Here is a 20,111-nt window from a genome sequence, read left to right as displayed (position 1 = left end):
CTGGGGCTGGATGGACTCTGAGCTGAATTTCAAAGGCTCAATTTCACCAACTAGACCTCAGCTGGAGGCCAAGTGAAACTGGGAGATGGACTCATCACCATGTCCTGCCCATATCGGGAGACAAACACCAATGTGCACTTGTTAGACAAAAGGTGATGCCCAAAGCCATCATACGATTTCTCAGTTGTTTTGGTTCAGAAATTAGCCCTCTAGATCTGGGCATAAAAAAGAATCAGCAAAGGGGCGTCTGGGTGGCTCAGTGAGTTAAAGCCTCTGCCTTCGGTTCAAGTCATGATCCCAGGGTCCTGGGATCGAGCCCCACATTGGGCTCTCTGCTTGGCAGGGAGCCTGCTTCCTCCTCTCTCTCTCTCTGCTGCCTTTCTGCCTACTTGTGATCTCTGTCAAATAAATATATTAAAATCTTAAAAAAAAAAAAAATCAGCAAACTGCCAGAATGAGTATCATGAGCTTTTAAAGCATGAACTTCAGCAAACTCATGCTGTTTGTTCAGAAAATTACTTGTTAGTTATTAGCCATGTTGTATATAGGTGAGGTGAGCCATGGAGATATAAAACGTTATAAATATATCTGCTCTCAAAGGACCTAAACCTACATGAAGAAGAGGGCAGATACGAATAAAAAATAAGTGAAAACATCAATCCTGTTTCTCTTTTGAGTAGCTCAAGAAAGGAAAGAAGTAGTGCGTACATTTCATACAGTTCTCGAATGTAAACTGAATAAAAACTCCCTTGCAGTACAGGTTAGTATCTCCCAACAGGCAAGTTAGGCTAATACACTTTGTGAATCTGTCAGTTTAAACATTTTGTGTCATCCACAAAGGATCCCATCATTTCCATAAATGCACCCAAATCTACTCAGTAAGCTAATTTCCCCCCATCTGTCATCAGTTTCCTTAAAATCTAAGCTTTTTCATTTACTGACTGCACAGGGAGTAAGATTCTCAAACCATTCCTATCTGTCAGAAAGGACTGTACAAAACAAAAACAAAAACAAAAACAACACAACACTGGATGAATACGTTTTCCTTTTTTTCCTTTTTTTAAATCAATCTTTAGAATATCAGCTAATGTATGTTTGATTTAAGAAATATTAACACAAAAACATCTAAAGTAAGAAAGAAACAGCTACTCGGGGTGCCTGGGTGGCTCAGTGGGTTAAGCCTCTGCCTTCGGCTCAGGTCATGATCTCAGGGTCCTGGGATCAAGCCCCGCATTGGGCTCTCTGCTCAGTGGAGAGCCTGCTTCCCTCTCTCTCTGCCTGCCTCTCTGCCTACTTGTGATTTCTCTCTGTCAAATAGATAAATAAATTCTTTGAAAAAAAAAAAAAAAGGAACATCTCCTCTTCTCCGGCCGCCTTCTTTCAATCCCACTCCCTGCAATAAACAGTTTGTTCACCTGTTTTCTTTCTCTCCCTCCCTTGCTCTCCTTCTCCCTCTAAAACAGTGTGGTGTTTTGTTTTGTTTTGTTTAATATTTATTTATTTATTTGAGAGAAACAGAGAGAACACAACTGGGAGGATGCAGAGAGGGAGATGCAGACTCCCCGCTGAGCAGGGAGCCCAACATGGGGCTCAATCCCAAGACCCCGGGATCATGACCTGAGCCACAGAGAGATGCTTAGCCCACCGATCTACCCGGGCACCCCTCACACAGTGTTTTTATCCATTACTGTTAAACTTTGATTTGTTTAGTTTCCACAAATTCGGACTCACCTTATACATGTTCCTCCGTGACTTGCTTTTTCATTCAACAACACAATACTAGAGAAATTCCTTACAACAACATAATGCCTGAGATTCACAGTGGGAAGTACTGTCGTTTATGGAAGCAAACAGTTATCAGTGGGCATTCAGGCTGTCTCTAATTTTTTCCAAATTCAGACCAAAATTCTTTCTTCCAGATGTCCTGCAGAGCACATTCTCCCTGCTTCCCCAGTTGAAATACACCAAGTGGGCTACTGACCCAGTGGAGTGTCCAACAGAACACAGTGCTGTCTAAAGCAAGCCTGGAAAGCCCAATACCACATTAAGGGCATGCCAAATGCTGTGTCTGTAAAATATGCATTTGATTATTTATGCTAAGTAATATCAAAACTGTAAGCTGAGAAAGCCCTGAAGCCATCAGTGGGACATGCTTTACTTAGCACCATTCTGTATCATGACAGCACGAGGAACACTTAGAACTGAACATGTCCCCTTTCCCTCTTCACAAGCATCTCTGCTCTGTCCCCACCCGGGTTTCTCCCAGAGGAGGCTACAGCATGTGCTTAGCAAATTATAATCTCCCACTCAGTACGTGTTTATTAAACATCTACCACAGACTGGGTACCACTCTCTGGACTAAGCCACAAACATATGATGGTGGCTCCTCTCGGCATCTCTCCGCAGCAGGTATTGTCATCTGTCCTCTGCAGAGGAGGAAGGCTTGGCCCAGACAAGGCAGGAAGCTTGAGAGCCCTACCTAAGAGGGTCCAAATCCCCGTCTGGCTGATGGATGTCCCAGTGGTCATCAGTGCTCCTCAGGAGGGGAACAGCTGCCACAGCAGTGGCAAGAAGAATGACCTGTACATCTGCACAGGGTTGGGGGTGGGGGGCTCCAAACCCATGTCTGCTACCTACAAACCATGTGCCCTCAAGTAAGGTATGACCCTTGCTTTGGTGAGTTTCCTCCAACTGTGAAACTAGGATAAGACAGTATGTGCCCCATCAGGTTAGGTGAGGACAGGACTGCTGACACAGTGACAGGTATGGCTGGCGACCAGCACGCGTGCCACTGCCACCACTATACTCACTGGACAGGGCAGGTCATGTCAAGAGAAGGTCCCTGACCAAATGCTTATTTCCTCCATTTCTAACCTCTGTGATTGATTGGATGCAAATTCCTACTAAGCACTGGAAACCAGAAGTCTGCACACTGTTTCTACCCAACAGAAGGCTTCTCTCAGCAGCCTTCACAACAGGATGTCCACAGCTGCTATGGGAAGCCGAGGGAAATGCATAAGAGGCAGCACTGACCCTAGGAGATGCACTTGGAGCACAGTCCATGCAGAGAACTTTGGCAAGCCCTCTGGGTTCCCCCCTTGAAGATTTGGCATTTACTTCCATTCAAGTTCTAAAGAGCATCCGATAAAACCAGGCCAAGCAATGGGGCCAAGTTACACTCTGCTCATAGAGATATGACATCTGCTTCTCCTGGGACAAAAGCTCAAAAAGAAAGGACGGTATCAGACAGCATCACACCTTCTGAATCAGAAAGGAGAAGTTTTAGGGTATTGTGCTTTCTATGATGTTTAAAATCGGTAATGGTGAAGGATATTGTTTTTTCTTCCCTAAACTCTGTTCTTGGAATCCACCCACTAGAATACTAATGAGAGAGAGATAGGCATTTTGTACTCCATGCCCTGAATGGTGACCTCAGGAGAGAACTTAGACCACATCATCTCTGCAACTCCAACATCTGCAAGGAAAATCTTCAACTTATCAAATCATACTATGTCTCTCAGGAACTAACAAAAATAATTCTCAAAGTCAGACTTCCTCTTTAATCTACAGTCCATCTCTCTTCATGTCATTAAAAAATAAAACTCTGATATTTAATGTTGCTAATTTCTAGCCAGGAGACCAAGTGATGCCAGTACTGCAAAGGGTCTCTTTCCCTTGCTTTGTTAGTCATTTGCCTGTCAATAGCTTTTCTTCCTAAACTGCTTTGCTTATGTTCTTCAGAGGCAAGACGATATTAATCATGTACATGTTGGTTAACCTTGACTTGCTTTTCAAGAAAGACTATGTATCTTTAAAAAGACATGATCAAGGACATGACACTTTCAATTTTCTAATAAAATGGCTTCATAAAGATAATCATGCCCTAAAATGTAATGAGTAAATAATTCAGGTGTCACAAGAAGTCTCTCTCAGCCTGCTGACCTTCAATATCATCTAAATGCTGAGGATTCCCAAGTAGATCTGTCTTGTTGAGACTTCTCCCTTGATACCTGCATTAAACTGAACTCCTAATCTTCTTTCCCCACCCAACCCAAGTTCCCAGTCTCAACCCTGTTCCACTCTCAGTCCTGTGTCTCCAGAAAGTGCACTTGCCCTTCTAGCTGCTCAGGTCTAAAACCCAGGAGACACCCTTGCCTCTTTTCTCTTACATCTTTAACCAACCCACCAGCAAATCCTTGTCACCTATTTGTGAAGTACGTCTGGATTCCCGCCACCTCTTCCCTCTCCACTAATAGCCGCCCAGTCAAACCACCATCATCGCTAACCTGGATTACTGCAACTGCCTCCCAAAGCTCTTCCCGATTCCAAAACCTTGACTTTCAGTCAATTCTCCACCTGGAAGCCAGAGTGATTCTTCTAAAACTTAGACCATGTCATCCTCTGCTCAAAATAACATAATTTCTCCTCTCCTGTTCCTTGACAGGCACTGGGTGTTTCCATAGGTTATCATGAGTAGGGCTGCTCCCAAGCGAGACCTGTTGTACTTAGCAGGAAAATTATGATGGAAAATTAGCCAAGTGATACAGAATCGTTCACAAAATTAGCAAAGTAATATAACTCCTTCCTCATTATTTCATGCTACTAAATACATTTACAAAATAACCAAATTTCCAAGTTTAGAAACTGGTTTGCATAACACAGCTGGTCACTGCGAAAGCACTAATCAAGAGAAATGTTCGAGGCCCACCTAAAGTACTCAGTGACAGTGCTGACGGTACAGATGGCTTCCAAATGCTGATATAAGCCAAATCCTCAACGTCCACTCAGCACCTCCCATATGCAGGCACCATGCTGGGGGCTGGGGGCTGGGGGTGGGGGATGGATAGAAAAGGTCATTTCTACCTTCTCTTCATTGAGTTCCCTTAACTCTGACGGAACTTCCCAGTCCGCTCTATTCCATGCACATGAAATCGCTAACAGCTCAGGGACCCCACTGGCTGAGGACAGGCAATAAACACAGACTCCTAGCTTCTGATCTATATTGTGGATGCTAGCAACACACTGTTTCTTTGAGCTATTTGGGGGTATTTCTTGGCCTTTCCATCTTAGCTCAAAGTGCTTAGTTATCGAAGCAGCCACGGAGAGGGTAATGCAGTCCAGCACTAGGACAGACTCCTCCTTCAGCCACCCTCAATCTCCCACTTGTCTCGGCCTCTCAGATTCTCCCCCCATGCAGGTGTCAGCACAACCCACTGCAGGCGGCTGGTCTCTTCCAGGTAATAGCCCTATAGTGCCCAAGCCCGCAACTGCTGAAACAGAGTTCACATCCTTTGTGGCGTAGCTCATACCTGCTTTATTTGGGGACCTCCTTCCTCATCATCTATTAATTGTATCAGCAATACCAGATCCTGTAGTTCCTCCCACTCAGGAGGCTGTTTCTTAATTCCCACTGTCTCATTGTGAGTCCTTCCACTGGGAGAAGCCTTTGGATTCATTCCCTACTTGGTTTATTCTAAATCATTTTAAATTCAAATTCACCTCCACCAGGCAGCCTTCCCTGCTTAGTCCTATGCACACAGCTATCTCCCCACCCATAAGGCTCAGTGCCCTGTTTTGGTATCCCCATTAAACCCAGAGCAAAATCCTCACCATACTCATCCCCGTATGTGCACAAGTATCAGTCTTCCCCACCAAACGTTAAGTTCCCAGAACCTTGTCTAACACAGAGTATGTTATCTAACACACAGGGGCTGCTTCAGTAGGCCCCATTACCATCTTTACAACTGTCCCCTAGAACAAGGGTCAACAAATGAGGCGCCACCAGCCATATCCAGCCTGTCACTTATTTCTGTAAGCCGATGAGGTCAGGATGGTTTTTACATCTGTCAATGCTTAGTTTAAAATCTAAAAGAGAGCTGGGGCACCTGGGTGGCTCAGTGGGTTAAGCTGCTGCCTTCGGCTCAGGTCATGATCTCAGGGTCCTGGGATCGAGTCCCGCATCGGGCTCTCTGCTCAGCAGGGAGCCTGCTTCCCTCTCTCTCTTTCTGTCTGCCTCTCCATCTACTTGTGATTTCTCTCTGTCAAATAAATAAATAAAATCTTAAAAAAAAAAAATCTAAAAGAGAGCTTAAATTTGTGACACGTGAAAATTTCAAGAGGTTCAAAACTCAACATCCGTCAACTTTGTTTGGAACACAACCACACTCACTGATGCTCGCACTGTGTACGTCTGCTTGGAAGAGCTGACTTGCTGCAACAGAGACTACAGTAGGGCACCCAGAGCCTCCAATATGTACCACCTGGCCATTTACACAATAGGGTTCCTACCTCTGTTCTAGAACCCAACTCCTTTGGCTAGGACTCTCCCAGTTATCACAATTCAACAGCACTTTGAATTGATATGAGAAATGCAACAGGAGCTCCAATGAAAGAGTCCAAAAGGACACCTGGGTGGCTTAGTGGGTTAAAACCGCTGCCTTCGGCTCAGGTCATGATCCCAGGGTCCTGGGATCGAGTCCCGCATCGGGCTCTCTGTTCAGCAGGGAGCCTGCTTCCTCCTCTCTCTCTGCCTGCCTCTCTGCCTACTCGTGATCTCTGTCTGTCAAATAAATAAATAAAATCTTTAAAAAAAAAAAAAAAGTCCAAAAGATCCCAAGTGGATGAAGCAGGGAGATGGGCTCTAGCTGGAAACAGTGTTGCTCAGGTTAGAGTTTCACGGCCAAAGTAGCTCAGCTGCACCTGCAGAGAACAGGATGAGCTTGGATGGATTCATGTGCTGCTCAGTGGCAGTTTATAACTTGGGGGCAACTGTTGAAAATAGTAAGATAATTCAACCCACAAATATTCTGGAAGCCCTGATGCTTTCATAGAGTTCTAAAGTGCCATATCCTTAAACACAGACACAGTAACCTTGTACACAGGCAAGCTACCTTTCTTTACTCGTGTCTTTATGGATTCTATTGACTAAAGAAAAAATAATTTCTACCAAATTGATAGGCAAATAATAAACTAAGTCCAGCTCGTGTGGCTGTTAGTGTTTTGATCAAAGCAGAAGACTAAATGCACTTTAAAAAAACAGGACACTCATGAGCTGGGAACATGCACTAGACCAAAGAGCTTTGCATTTAGGGGGCCATAGACACATATGCTCAGGAAGGGAAGGAAAAGGAAAAAAATAAAAGATAAATAAAATTAAAAACCTCGATTTTTTTTAAAGGCTAATTTGACTCCCTTCACCACACCCAAATGCCCTCCAACAGTCATTTCTTTTCTTTTCTTTTCTTTTTTTTTTAAAGATTTTATGTATTTGACAGAGAGACACAAAGAGAGTGCAAGCAGGGGAGCAGCAGAGGGAGAGGGAGAAACAGGCTCCCCATTGAGCACGGATCCTGACACAGGGCTCAATCCAAAGACCCTGAGATCAGGACCTGAGCTGAAGACAGACGCTTAATGACTGAGCCACCCAGGTGCCCCTCAACAGTCATTTCTTAAGCACCTGAGTGCCAGGCTGAGAGGTTGAGACACAGGTCAGTAAATCACAGTACTTTCTTCAAACTCACAGTCTAGGGAGGAGAAGGACACGTGTAGCACAACAGTGACGATGCAGTCTGAGGAGGATGCCATTAAGGTGTATACCAAGCAGTAAAGACAAGAGGCTTACTGACAAATCCGGGAGATGGAGGATAAAGCCTCTAGAAGAAACACAACACCTGACTTGAGTTTTAACTGATGAAATGGATTGTAGAGAGAAAGGGGAAAAAAGAGCAAGCCACTTAGGAACCCGCATGTAGGTAAGTCTCACTAGAGCAAGTACAGATCCCAGAGGGGGGATAAAGGCGGTAGAATTAGCACATCAACTTTCTTAAAGATTAACCTGAAGAAGGTCCAAACATAGGAGTATATTCCAAGTCCAAGCTCTCCAAGGGCTAACTCTTAGGCTAAGAAGGTGGCAGCAAAAATAAGAAACAGGTTCCAACGTCTTCACAAACCTCTATGGAAACATAGAACTTCCCCAAGAGCAAAAGCATTTCGTTGGCAGCGTGGAGGCTGAGCACCTGCATCAGAAGGACCCATCCGAACTTGTTTGAAAACTCCCACCCCTCTGCTCCCAGCATAAAACTACCTCATCTCACTGGCACGATCTCGGCAGAAGTCACCAGCTGGCTTGTAATTGCCCAATAATACCTTAAAAAGATCGACTTAACCTCTTCATTTAAAGAATCATCCCATGGCTAACATCAATGGGAGCAATTTCAACCCAGAAGGGAAGCTTTCTGAAAGACCCTAGATGAAGTGAAATGGAAACTCCGGAAAGAATGAACACCTCCGATCATCCTCTGCACAGCTAGTCACGGCAGTGCTCTGCCGTCTGACACAAAAAGGCTTTAACTGCCTCCCTGCCTCCCTTTAGTTCCTTCCTCTCTCAGCACAGAGGACACACATTCTACACTGAATCTTACTACAGTTCTGTCCCATGGGCTTGTGATTTTTTTTTCAGACTTCTCATTGTTTTAAAATAATAATGCCAGGGCTAAGATTTTTCAACAGAATACCTAGATTGTACATCAGATACCCAGCAGGGCTGATCCTACAATGTTAACAGTATAAGCAAGGTACAGTCTGAGCATTCCCTTCTTTGTCTTTTGGCATCTCGCTCCTTCCAACGGCCCTTGAAGAATCTGTCACTGAGCTGGTGTTGCACCAGTTTGTAATTGTGCTGCTCATTCCCTAGTACTGTGTCCCAACACTGGGGCCCACGAGATCTAAAGCTAATCTGATAAGCTAATTGTTATGAATGTGCCTGCGCAGAAAGGCTAAATGGCCACTCTCAGGGAGCATAATCATTTCAGCTACAAGCTTTTGAGGGAAGATTATACGTCTACTCTCCCACCACAGCACATCTGACTCACCAGGTGACCACAGGAGGACAAACAGCATTCGGACCTCTCAGATTATGCAACACAAAACCACTTCTTTCGCAGATAGGTCCTCGATACGAATCTGTTTTGTAAAAATGAAAATCCTAAGCAGCCTCCAGGGGCAAAAATAAATAGGGAAAAATAATTCATAAAATGTCATCATTCATTTTCAGCACAGGACCAGCACTTGGGTGTCTGCAGCATCTTGTGCAAAGTCAAATTGACATTGGAGGAGAACTGTTACTAACCCTTGAACTTCCGTGCTAACACGAAGGACAGAACCTGTCACTTTCATTTGGATAATCTAAAAATGTCAGCCAACAGTCATTCTTGAACTTAACGTGGAAACTCATTAATTCCAACAGACAGCACTGCTAATGAACACAGTAATTGCACTCACTGGGTAGTTTGTTTGCTTATGTTGACAGGAGATACGATTATGAACCAATGTGATCCCATTTAATCCCTCAAAGTACAAGGGTAAACAACCAGCGCATCACAGAAATTATTTTTAGGAAATATGGCCAAAACTAAATAGTGTCATGATTCACTGTTTTTTCAAACATTCATAACAATCAAGTAGCTGTAATGTTTCAAAATAGATCTGAATGTCTAAAATCTCACTTTCTGGTTCAAAATGACTTGTAGAATTTGCTTTCATAACATAAGCAAAGCAGCTGACTGGGAGACCACTACCTTTTCAGGAAAAACTTAGTGGTGTCAACAACTTTGCTATTGGCATGTCGTGTGTCTATTTCAAGTGCTGGCTTCGGATTCACACAGACCAACAGATAGGACCAAGACTTTGGTTTTGCAGAAAGCAGAAGAGGGGCCCTTTTAAGCCCAAGTTAGCATTTGGTCATGAAACAGCAAGTTCCAGGTATCTGTCTCCTAAGGAGAACACACACCAACATCGAGTGGGCTAGAGGTGAGCCCAGAATGAGTCTGAACAGTGAATGATCAAATCTGAGACACATGAAACCAGCTGTACAAATACAATCCCTGTTCAAAGCCAACCACACAGAATCCACTAGGCTGTGTTAATGCTGCCTCCATTAATGCAGCTAAAGAATGGATTCATAGTTTCCAAGTATTTTCTAAAATCACTCTGAAACCACAAAAATCATGAAACACTAACAAGGTGGACTGACACTGTGCAGTGTGCTTTTATCTTGTCTACCCATTTCACTCAGTCCCTGTACTTTGGGAGGGGAAAGGCCCCTCACATTTTATACCCCCTCTAGCCAGGCACTAAGGAAGGTCTAGCAGATTCTTCCTTCCAACTTCAGCCAGAGCTGATGAGAAAGAAGAGCTTTCATCTTTTGGGACTTTGAGCTCTAAGAGATGTGAAAGGCTGGAGCCACACAGACAGAACTTGCTAGAAAGGAAACCTTCACAGAGGGATGAGGATCGCTCTGCTCGTACGATGAACTCCTGGAGCCAACAGCTGCTCCAGCAACAGTCGGCACCTCAGATTTCTCAGGGTAATGAACATTTTTAGCTAGTCTGAGTTTGGGGGAGCTGCCACATGTCACTAAGAATAGCGGCCACATACCACACAAATACTCAGGGGTGCAATGTTGGGCAAGGGTTGGAGCACTTTAAGGGAGAAGTTACTGGCTTCTATTCTCTTGTGACAGGCAGTTCATCATGGGGAACCCATGCCTGTCTGTCCCCTTCAGTTACTGTCACCAAACCAGAACAGAGCAGAGGTGGAAAGAGCAGGAACGTTGTACAAATAGCAGAGACATTACACAACCACGGCCATGACCTACCAGCAATTATGACATAAAATAGGAGATGCCAGCAACCATGAAAGCCATGCAAAAATGACCCTGGATTCAAGGCTGCTGAATCCAGCAGGGGCAGGTTCAGCTCCTGTCCCAGTTCAGGCTGCTATGGACTGAGTGGCTTTAGACAACAAAATTTTACTTCTCAGAGTTCTGGAGGAAGGAGGTGGGAGATCGGGGTGCCAGCATGGTTAGGCTCTGGTGACAGCTCTCTTCCAGGCTGCACACCGTCGACTTCTCACTGCACCCTCACAGGGCAGAAAGAGAGCAAGCTGGCTCTCAGCTCTTGGCTCTCTTCTTAGAAGGGCACTGGTAGCATTCATGAGAGCTCCACCCTCCGAACCTAATTACCCCCAAAGTCCCCACTTCCAAACACCATCCCACTGGCGTTAGATATCAATATATGAAACTGGGGGAGAACACAAATATTCTGTTCTCAACAGATCCTAGCTAGCAAGGGTGTCCTTCACCCAATTCACTGCTGACCCAATGAGGGGGGGTCATCCTGCAAACAGTCAATTGACTCCCTTTCTTGTCTGCTGGAATCCGTGAAGCTGGAGCTCCTCTCTCTCACCTACTGCAAGTGGGATGAGGGCGCCTGGGTGGCTCAGTGGGTTAAGCATCTCCCTTCAGCTCAGGTCATGATCTCAGAGTCTCAGGACTAAACCCTGCATTGGGCTCCCTGCTCGGGGGCGCATCTGCTTCTCCCTCTTTCTCTGTGTTATCTCTTGCTCTCAATGTCTCGCAAATAAATAAATAAATAAATAAATAAATAAATAGTATGCCAAATGGTTTCTCTTTAGGAAAGCTCAATTCCACTCTCCTGTTCATGGTTCCCTCCCTCCTCACCCCTTCCATCTTCCTTTCTTCTCTTGTCATTTGGCCTTCTTCATATAAGTTTTATATTGTTAAAAATGGATGACATCTGTCTACAAACTTTTCCAAAAGCACACGTAACCTCCCATGGTATGCACTGCTTGCTAACCTATAACCAAGTCAGAACCTCTTCCTCACACCTCATCCTCACCCTTTGCTTATCTGGAACTGTAACTAATGGATGGACTTCTTTTCAAAGAGAGTTTGCTCTGTGAGGTTCATCATTTCAAGCTTCTACAAATTAATCTCATTGCTACAGGGCAATTTCTTACTTCACTCCAAGAACATCTGTGAAACTATTAGATTAATCTTTGAAGAATACAGACTTAGAAGGCAGATACCAACAAATCAGAATTAAGGTGAGGTGAACATCTCATTAAAAGGTCTCCTGCCAAGATGCCAAGAGGTAGGTATGGTGGCCATTAAAAACTCCAATCAACTGAATCAAATGGCATTCCTTCCTGAGATTCACAACAAAAAGCATGTCTACCAAAAAAAGAAGGCAGTGGGTTTGCATGACAAGGCTGGCCATTATCTCCATAGGAACAAGACTGGAAAACACAAGCATAAATGGTGAATTCACTGCAGTCTGCAGCAAGAAATTCACCAGGAGTTTTAATCTTGTCATAAGACCTTTAAGTAGGTCATAGCAAGCTTTAAAAAAAAAAAAAAATGACAGCAAGAAAAGTGTGATGGGTGACAATGTGTACATCATCTTGGGAGGAAAAGTCAGTATTTTGCTATTCTGACCCAATCTTGACTGCCTTAAAATTATGAAATATTTAGGAAGAAAATGTACATAAATATATTCTCAAACAGAGAAATTGGAAGTACTATACCATCTTCAGCCAAAACAATTGATAACTAATTAGGTTTAAGGGGTCATTTGCCTTAAACTGGAAATCCCAAGGGAAGGGCTATAAACATCACATATAATTAAGATACGATTTATGCAACTAAGCTAATTTTTTAGAACAAATCTTTCACAGATTACTATAGTGAGGTCTCACATGAAGGCTGTTCTTGCTTTCCATTTGGGGGGCCGCTTGCTTTACTTTTAAAAAGAGTCTTTTGGTATTTTGGTATTCATGGCAAGGCACAAAAGTACTCTGGGAGGATCGGTGTTTTTCTGAATTCCTCACTACATGATATGGTGTTGCAGTCAGATTCCTGCCTAGTATGTGAACACCATATAAAACAGCAAGTCCAGAAGTGGCTGGAGGTAGACTACATTGTATTTCCAGTCATACCTTGTGAGCCTACATGACTGACTTTATGGTCTCATTCCCCTCCTCAATGCCTCACTCTCACCTACAAAGGGGGGAGGATGGGTAGAGAATGGATGCAAGTAATGTAAAACAACTGTATTGCCTTTTATTCACAGTTTAAAAGGAACATTTAAGTATCAGCTGAATAATTTTCTCCAATATATTGTGCTTTCTATGAGGAGAAAACATTCTAATCTCCAAGAGGAAAAAATCTTTTCTTACAATATCCCCAAAGGAAAGAAGTGAATTGTTATAGCACTCATTTATTCAGCTCACCAATGTAAGTAAAATAAAACTCATCCGAATTGTTTGTAACTTCAGTTACTAAATGCATCCGCTTTTTTCAGCAGTCATAAATCTGAGTAAACAACCCAAGACGATATAGAGGTATATTTTTAAAATTTTCCCAAATTTTTATATGCATGTATTTCTGGTAAGCTCAATAGAAGGCAAATGATTCCAGAAGAAATACAATAGACAGACAAATACAACAGAATTTTAAAATAGGTCAAACTTCTTTATCTTCCTAGACTAGAAAAAAATGGGCTAACAAAAGCAAATATAAAAACGATCATTTCTCGGGGCGCCTGGGTGGCTCAGTGGGTTAAGCCACTGCCTTCGGCTCGGGTCATGATCTCAGGGTCCTGGGATTGAGCCCCGCATCGGGCTCTCTGCTCAGCAGGGAGCCTGCTTCCTCCTCTCTCTCTCTCTCTCTGCCCGACTCTCTGCCTACTTGTGATCTCTCTCTGCCAAATAAATAAATAAAATAAAAATTAAAAAAAAAACAAAACGATCATTTCTCTTGTTACCTATTGTTTGAGGCTTAAAGAAAATGCTGAGAAAGCACAAAACTACTAGTTTATAAATGGATTTTTGAATAATCTCAATCCCATTCCTTCAAACAAAGGAAAGCCAAACAAAAAAACACGTGTGGGAGGGTTGAGGTAAATGCACGTGCTACATCCTGCTATTGAATTCAGCAGTACTTTTCAAGGTGTGCCTTAAGTTTCTTTTTGAAATTTACTCACAATGCTTTTTTATCTTCAGTCAAAACTTCAAGACTGACCCTCTTGTAGCATGTATCAATCACAGCAAAGGGCTGTTTCTCTGACCGTATCAGTGAAGATGGGACTTCTTTTTTCTGGACTTTATGGGTTATGACTGCTGGATCAGCTCTTGTGGTCACAGGATTATTAAAGCAGCTCTGGGGAGGACAGGGACAGTTAGGTGCCACTGGTTCCCAATGTTCATGGCCTCAAAAATACAGTCCTGGGAAATCTGAGCCACTACTCCACTGTTGGGGGAATCATAAACTTCTTTACACTTCAAAAAAAAAAAAATTAAATCTTTAAAGAGAATGAGTAAGCTCAACATAAAACTCACATCAACATTAATGTTTCAGTGTTAAATAAAGTGCTCAGTGTGAAGCAATCCCTAGAAATAGAAGTTTCAATGATACCATCTAAATTTATAAATCCTGCAATAAAGAAGCACATTTTCAATTCATGGGCTCATCTATTGTGCTTTTGATTGGGTTTGGGTTCTGAGCTCCCTCTCAAACCTTTATTTTTTTTACTTAAAGGGCCTTATATTTTCACTTGCATATATGTCAAGGGGTCAGGGAAAGAGGGGGGGGGAGAGAGAAGTTGTTTCATGTGTGTATCTGGGGGCAGGAAGGGAGAAGGAGAAAGAAGAGATGAGGATAACTCATGTGGCCAACTGAGAGAACAGAAGTTTTATAATGGACTAGGTACCAATAATCAAACAAGATTACTACAAGTACTTCCTCAAATGGCTAATGAGAAATTTTAAACATCTTTTTAAAAAGTGAACAAGAAAAAAAGGAAACTTGGTACGTGCCATCTTTTGAAATGTGGCCACTGCAAGAAACAAGACTGCAGCATAAGAGCCCTGAGTCCTACCCCATGTTATCCTGCTGGAGAAGTGGTACTGAGGAAAAAGAATGAGCATTTTCACTTAAACATTCTCAACTGGAGAGAAGCTGAACTGGAAGTCCTACAGAGGAAAAAATAAAAATGCTTGGCGCAAGAATCCTACACTTCCCTGGGTGCCCCAGGCTGGCCACATTCCAGATACGAAGCAGAGTGTGGGTCGAAATGAATTAGCCATGGCTATACAGAGCGGGCACAGGCCTAGGTCATTTAAAAATGCATACAAAAGAGAATATCCCAATAGGGTGACCAACCAACCCAGCATGCCTGGAACTAGTAGGGTTTCCTGGGATGTGGGATTTTGAATGCTAACTCTAGGAAAGTCCCAGAAACACCAGGACAGTTAGTTACCCCAGGTCCAGATCGTCCAACAAAGACTGTACTCTGTTCCAGCTGACTTCTCCCCACTCTCACGCCCTTGGATTAGGAATACTAGAGTAAAAGGGCACCTAGGCAGCTCAGTCAGTTGAACATCTGCTTTGAGCTTGGGTCATGATCCCAGGGTCCTGGGATGGAACCCCGCATTAGGCTTCCTGCTCAGTAGGGAGCCTGTTTCTCCCTCTCCCTCTTTCTGTCAAATAAATAAATGAAATATTAAAAAAAAAAAAAAAAAAAAGGAGTACTATAGTGAGGCTGCAAGCCAGCCCTCAAATCATATGTAGGGATCTGAGAGACAATTTATTCCTGGATAAAAGAGAAATAGGATCAGGTGAATTCACATCTACTTGATTAGAACAAAAGACACTGTGGAGAGTGTCCTCCATTATGCATGAATGAGATGAAATAAGGAAAATTTAAAAGCTATAATAAAATAAAAAATACAAGAAAAGGATCTCACAACCAAACATCAAATGTGGAACTAAGACTGTGAGGAACATCACCTTAGAAACAGGACTTTCAGTGAGGGTTTCACATTCTATGAAAACTTCATACAACTACAAAGTCTATAAAACAAGGACTCCAAGACTAGATGGTAGAACAAAAGGCCAAGATGAAAGAACATAGTAGAAATGAGGAGATTCATAGAAAATAAAACACCATTAGGTAGCTAGTAAACAAATTAGAAATAGCAAAGGATAGAAGAGATGAAAATCTAATGGTACAGAGATAATCATGCTGAATGGGACAGGAAAAGATAAAAAAAAATTAAGGGAAGTAGAGAGAAGGTAACACATGGTGAGCCAAGATAATCAAATGTAAGGATGACTATTGTTCCTGAAGTAACACATGCATACACACAGAGAGGAAAGAGAAAAGCAGCATTCATATTAAAAATTTGGACTATCAAAAAAAAAAAAAAGGAACCACCATGTACTGTTGGTGGGAATGCAAACTGGTGCAACCACTGTAAACAAACAAACAAACAAACAAAAAACCCACCCACACACAAAAACAGCAAGGAATTTCCTTAAAAAATAAAAAATAGAATTATCATATAATCTAGTCATTCCACTACTGGATATTTACCCAAAGAATATGAAAACACTAATTTGAAAAGATATATGCACCCTTATGTTTACTGTAGCATTGCTTACAATAGCCACATTTTGGAACCAACCCAAGGATCCATCTATAGATGAATGGATAAAGAAGATGTGGTATATACATACAATGGAATATTACTCAGTTCTAAAAAAAAATAAAAAAAAGAAGAAGAAGAAAATGAAAATCTTGCCGTGTGCAACAGCATGGATGGAATTAGAGGGTATTATGCTAAGTAAAATAAAGTCCAAGGAAGACAAATACTGTATGATTTCACTTATATATGGAATTTAAGAATCAAAACAAGCAAAAAGAGACAAAAAAGTACCCAGACTCTTAGATACAGAGAACAAACTGGTGGTCACCAGAGGGGAGGTAGATGGTGGATGGGTGAAACAGGGGATGGGAATTAAAGAGTACTTCTTGTGATGAGCACTGTGTGATGTACAGAGTTGTTGAATCACTGTATTTTATACCTGAAAATAATACAACACTGTACATTAACTAAACTGGAATTAAAAATTTTAAAACAAAACTGGAGTACAAAGAATTAGAACACACCAAACTCTCCAAAACAAAGGGAGAACCAAAACTACAGATCAAAAGGGCATTCTCCTGCCAGGGAAAATTTATACATAATACAAAAGAATTGAAGCAATAGCTTAAGTTGCTGAACAGAAGAATAAAAATACTTCAGACATTAAGCGTAAAAAGCAAGCCATCTACTAGAGGGAGAGAGACCACATAACTAGGGTGACTACAGACATCTTCACAATAATGTTCAATGTCAGGAGATAATGGGGCCATGTGTTTAAAAAAAGAAACATATGTCCCAAGAATTTTGTATTATTAAATACAGTTAATTTGTGGTTCAAGCACAAAAGCAAAACACAGGCATTTGCAAACATTAAAAAACTGTGGAAATAGATAATCCATGAGTATTCCTTTAGAATAAACAAACCAAAAAAAAAAAAAAACAAACAAACAAACAAAAAAAAAACAACTACTTGACCATGAAATCTGGATAAACAAGAGATGAATCAAAATAAAGAATTTAGAAATGGAAAAACTGTGGCAAAAGGACCCGTGGCAAGCACAGAATCTATTTAAATATAGAAGTAAGACTAAACAACTAGGGGATTATGACTGCAGATCTGAGTATGAATGCTGTAAAACCTGAAAAAAGAAAAATGAATTCAAGCAACATAAGGGGCAGTGGGAGGAAACACCAGTTTGTTCATTCTTCTCATTTTTTTCCACAGGAAGACAATCCATAATATGTAAGATGCTTAAATTTAGTTAGTTTAAACAATTCTCAAGTTGAGGTATACTTATACATAATAAAGTACACAGATCTTAAGTGTACAGTTTGATGGGTTTTGACAAACACATACGTTCGTTTAACCAATACCCCAGTGAAAATACAGAACGCAGATGTCATTGTAGAAAGTTCCCTTTTCAGCCTATCCTCCAACCATCTCATAGGCAACCACTGTTTTGATTTCCAGCACCAAAGACAGTTTACTGCTCGTAAACATAATATAAATGGACTCATGTAATACGTGTGTTTTTGGGTCTGCCTTCTTTGCTTAATGTAATGTCTACAAGTCATCTATGTTATGTATCTTTATAGTCCTTTTATCGATGGATACAATTCTGTTGTATGTATGTATCACATTTTGTTTGTGGAAATTGTTTCTAAGTACTTATTATTCACAAATCTTTTTGTAGACATGAGGTTTCAATCCTAGGAAGTAAATATCAGTGGATTACTGGGGTCCTAAAATCTTATTTTTATGAGAAACAATTTCCTCAGAGCCTCTGTCACTTTACATTCCCACCCAGAGTGTATAAGACTTCTGGTTGTCCCATATCTTCATACAAACATTATATTTTCAGTATTTTTCCTTCCAGCTGTTCTGATGGTTGCTTTGTGGCAGTACCATAATGACCCCAAACTCCTAATGGTTCTTAACTCTTTCTCTTATCTTGGAGGTGTTATTCTAGATATTATTTTTTTTTAATTTTCTTGAATCTTTTTTTTTAATTTTAAAAAATTTTATAATTAACAAATAATGTATTATTTGCTTCAGGGGTATAGGTCTGTGAATCATCAGTCTTACATGATGAAAAAAATTACTCAGAAATTTAAAAATCCCTCCAGTTTCATTCCGTTAAATGTAATGCTTTAGATTCTAAAATAGCATGTACAGCATAGACACACTATTTTAAAATTATTCACACCAACCTACCTATCTATTCATTCATTCTTCTATTCATAAATTTGCATAATACTCCAAAAGTGATAATATTTTATTTCTGGAAGGTATGATGATTTAGAGATGATTTGTAATTGTCTTCTTTGTTTTTCTACATTCTCTGAATTTTATAAAATGAGTGTGTCTCATATCTAACAAATGCTGTGAAGTCATTATTGTTGCTGAGTGAAGATCCCAAACCATATAAATGCAGATAGAGAAAAATATGGTGGTGAGATCAAAGTCCTTTTGAAAAATAGCCATCTCTATTTTGGGGACTTCCGACTCCTCAAAAACTTTGTAGGGAGGAACAACAGAAAAGGTTTAATGGTGATAAGCGCTGATGTCATCACGCCACACAACTGGATGAGGACCTAGATCAATATGTCAAGTGAGGCCAAGAACAAACAGCTTGGAGATATCTATAGCCAGTAACCACTACTGGCTATAGAACTTCAGGTACACTCTGGACAGGCGTGTGTATCCTGAAAATCAACATCAGTGGAACCATGTATCTCTTCCAGGTGACAAAGTAACAATAATGCAAAATCCAAGTTGAATCTGGATAATCCTCAATCAGGAAAGTAAGTCAAACCCTGTTTGGTTCTATGGAAAGGACATAACTTCTGTACTAGCTAGAACAGACTTCAATCCCTGCTCCTTAGTTACCATCTCCAATGTTGTGTGACGATAAAAGGGATCATGTCTACTCCAGTCAGTAGGAGTTTTCTAAAGAGCAAGATGTAAGACCAAATGGACCAATAAGACTAGCTTCTAGGCCTAAAAAATGGTGCCTACCAACAAGTTCACCCACTCAGAGGTGTTTATGTCCACTTTAGGCTGGTCCTTCTCCTCTGAGAGGTAGGTTAGTCTCTGTACAACAAAGACTAAATAACAGGAAAGGGACTTAAACAGGGGAAGCAGACAGAAAAGCTAGGAGTATTAACATTCCTATACTGTGACATATTATATTGCTTCGGGCTCAGTGAATCTCCAAGATCCCCCCAGAATCATCAACCTTATTGAAATAAGCACTTCAAATGTATTCCACACTTAAGTATGAGTGATATCAGAACTGTCTCCAATTCTCACATTATTATTTCAATGGAAAGTTATTTACGGATTACGTACAGGATGAGGAACGCAGCCACAATTCCTGTTGATAAGGTGGAATTATCAAGTACTTACTGTACTATACAGAAAACTGAAGATTTTAAAAGAGAATTTCATTTGGGGGCCTTAGAGATGCATTAATATAGTTTTAAACTGTTACTCATTCTTTTTCCTTAAGTAATTTCCTACTTAAAATCTTCTGGTTTTTATATATCATACCTACCCTTAAAGTAACCCTGAAAAAATGAGCATAGAAAGCAAAACTTCTCTTTCCAAAGGATGTCCAGATTCCCAAAGAGCTGGAGACCTGCCCCCCGCCCAGGCTACCTCTGTATGTGGACTACATTAAACCTACAGATGTCTCCTGTTTCCTCAGCACTGTGTTGTAAAACAATTATAATTATAGCCAACATGTATGAATGAGGAGTTTTTCATAAATAAATTTAATTTCCAGCTTTTTTAGAAAAATCAGAAAATCCTGTTAACTCAGAAT

The 20,111-nt window shown here is 41.3% G+C and overlaps 1 protein-coding gene across 4 annotated transcripts in view; it reads right to left on the bottom strand.

The window, feature by feature from the left end:
• DOCK4 (dedicator of cytokinesis 4) overlaps positions 1 to 20,111 on the bottom strand; it is a 431,090-nt gene that overhangs the window by 259,749 nt on the left and 151,230 nt on the right. The gene's annotated exons all lie outside the window — the stretch shown is intronic.

Source organism: Mustela nivalis (genome assembly GCF_964662115.1).
Source record: "Mustela nivalis genome assembly, chromosome: 12".
Classification (NCBI taxonomy): Eukaryota; Metazoa; Chordata; class Mammalia; order Carnivora; family Mustelidae; genus Mustela; species Mustela nivalis.
Note: the sequence above shows the minus strand (reverse complement) of the source record. Positions and strands in the feature narration are given on the sequence as shown.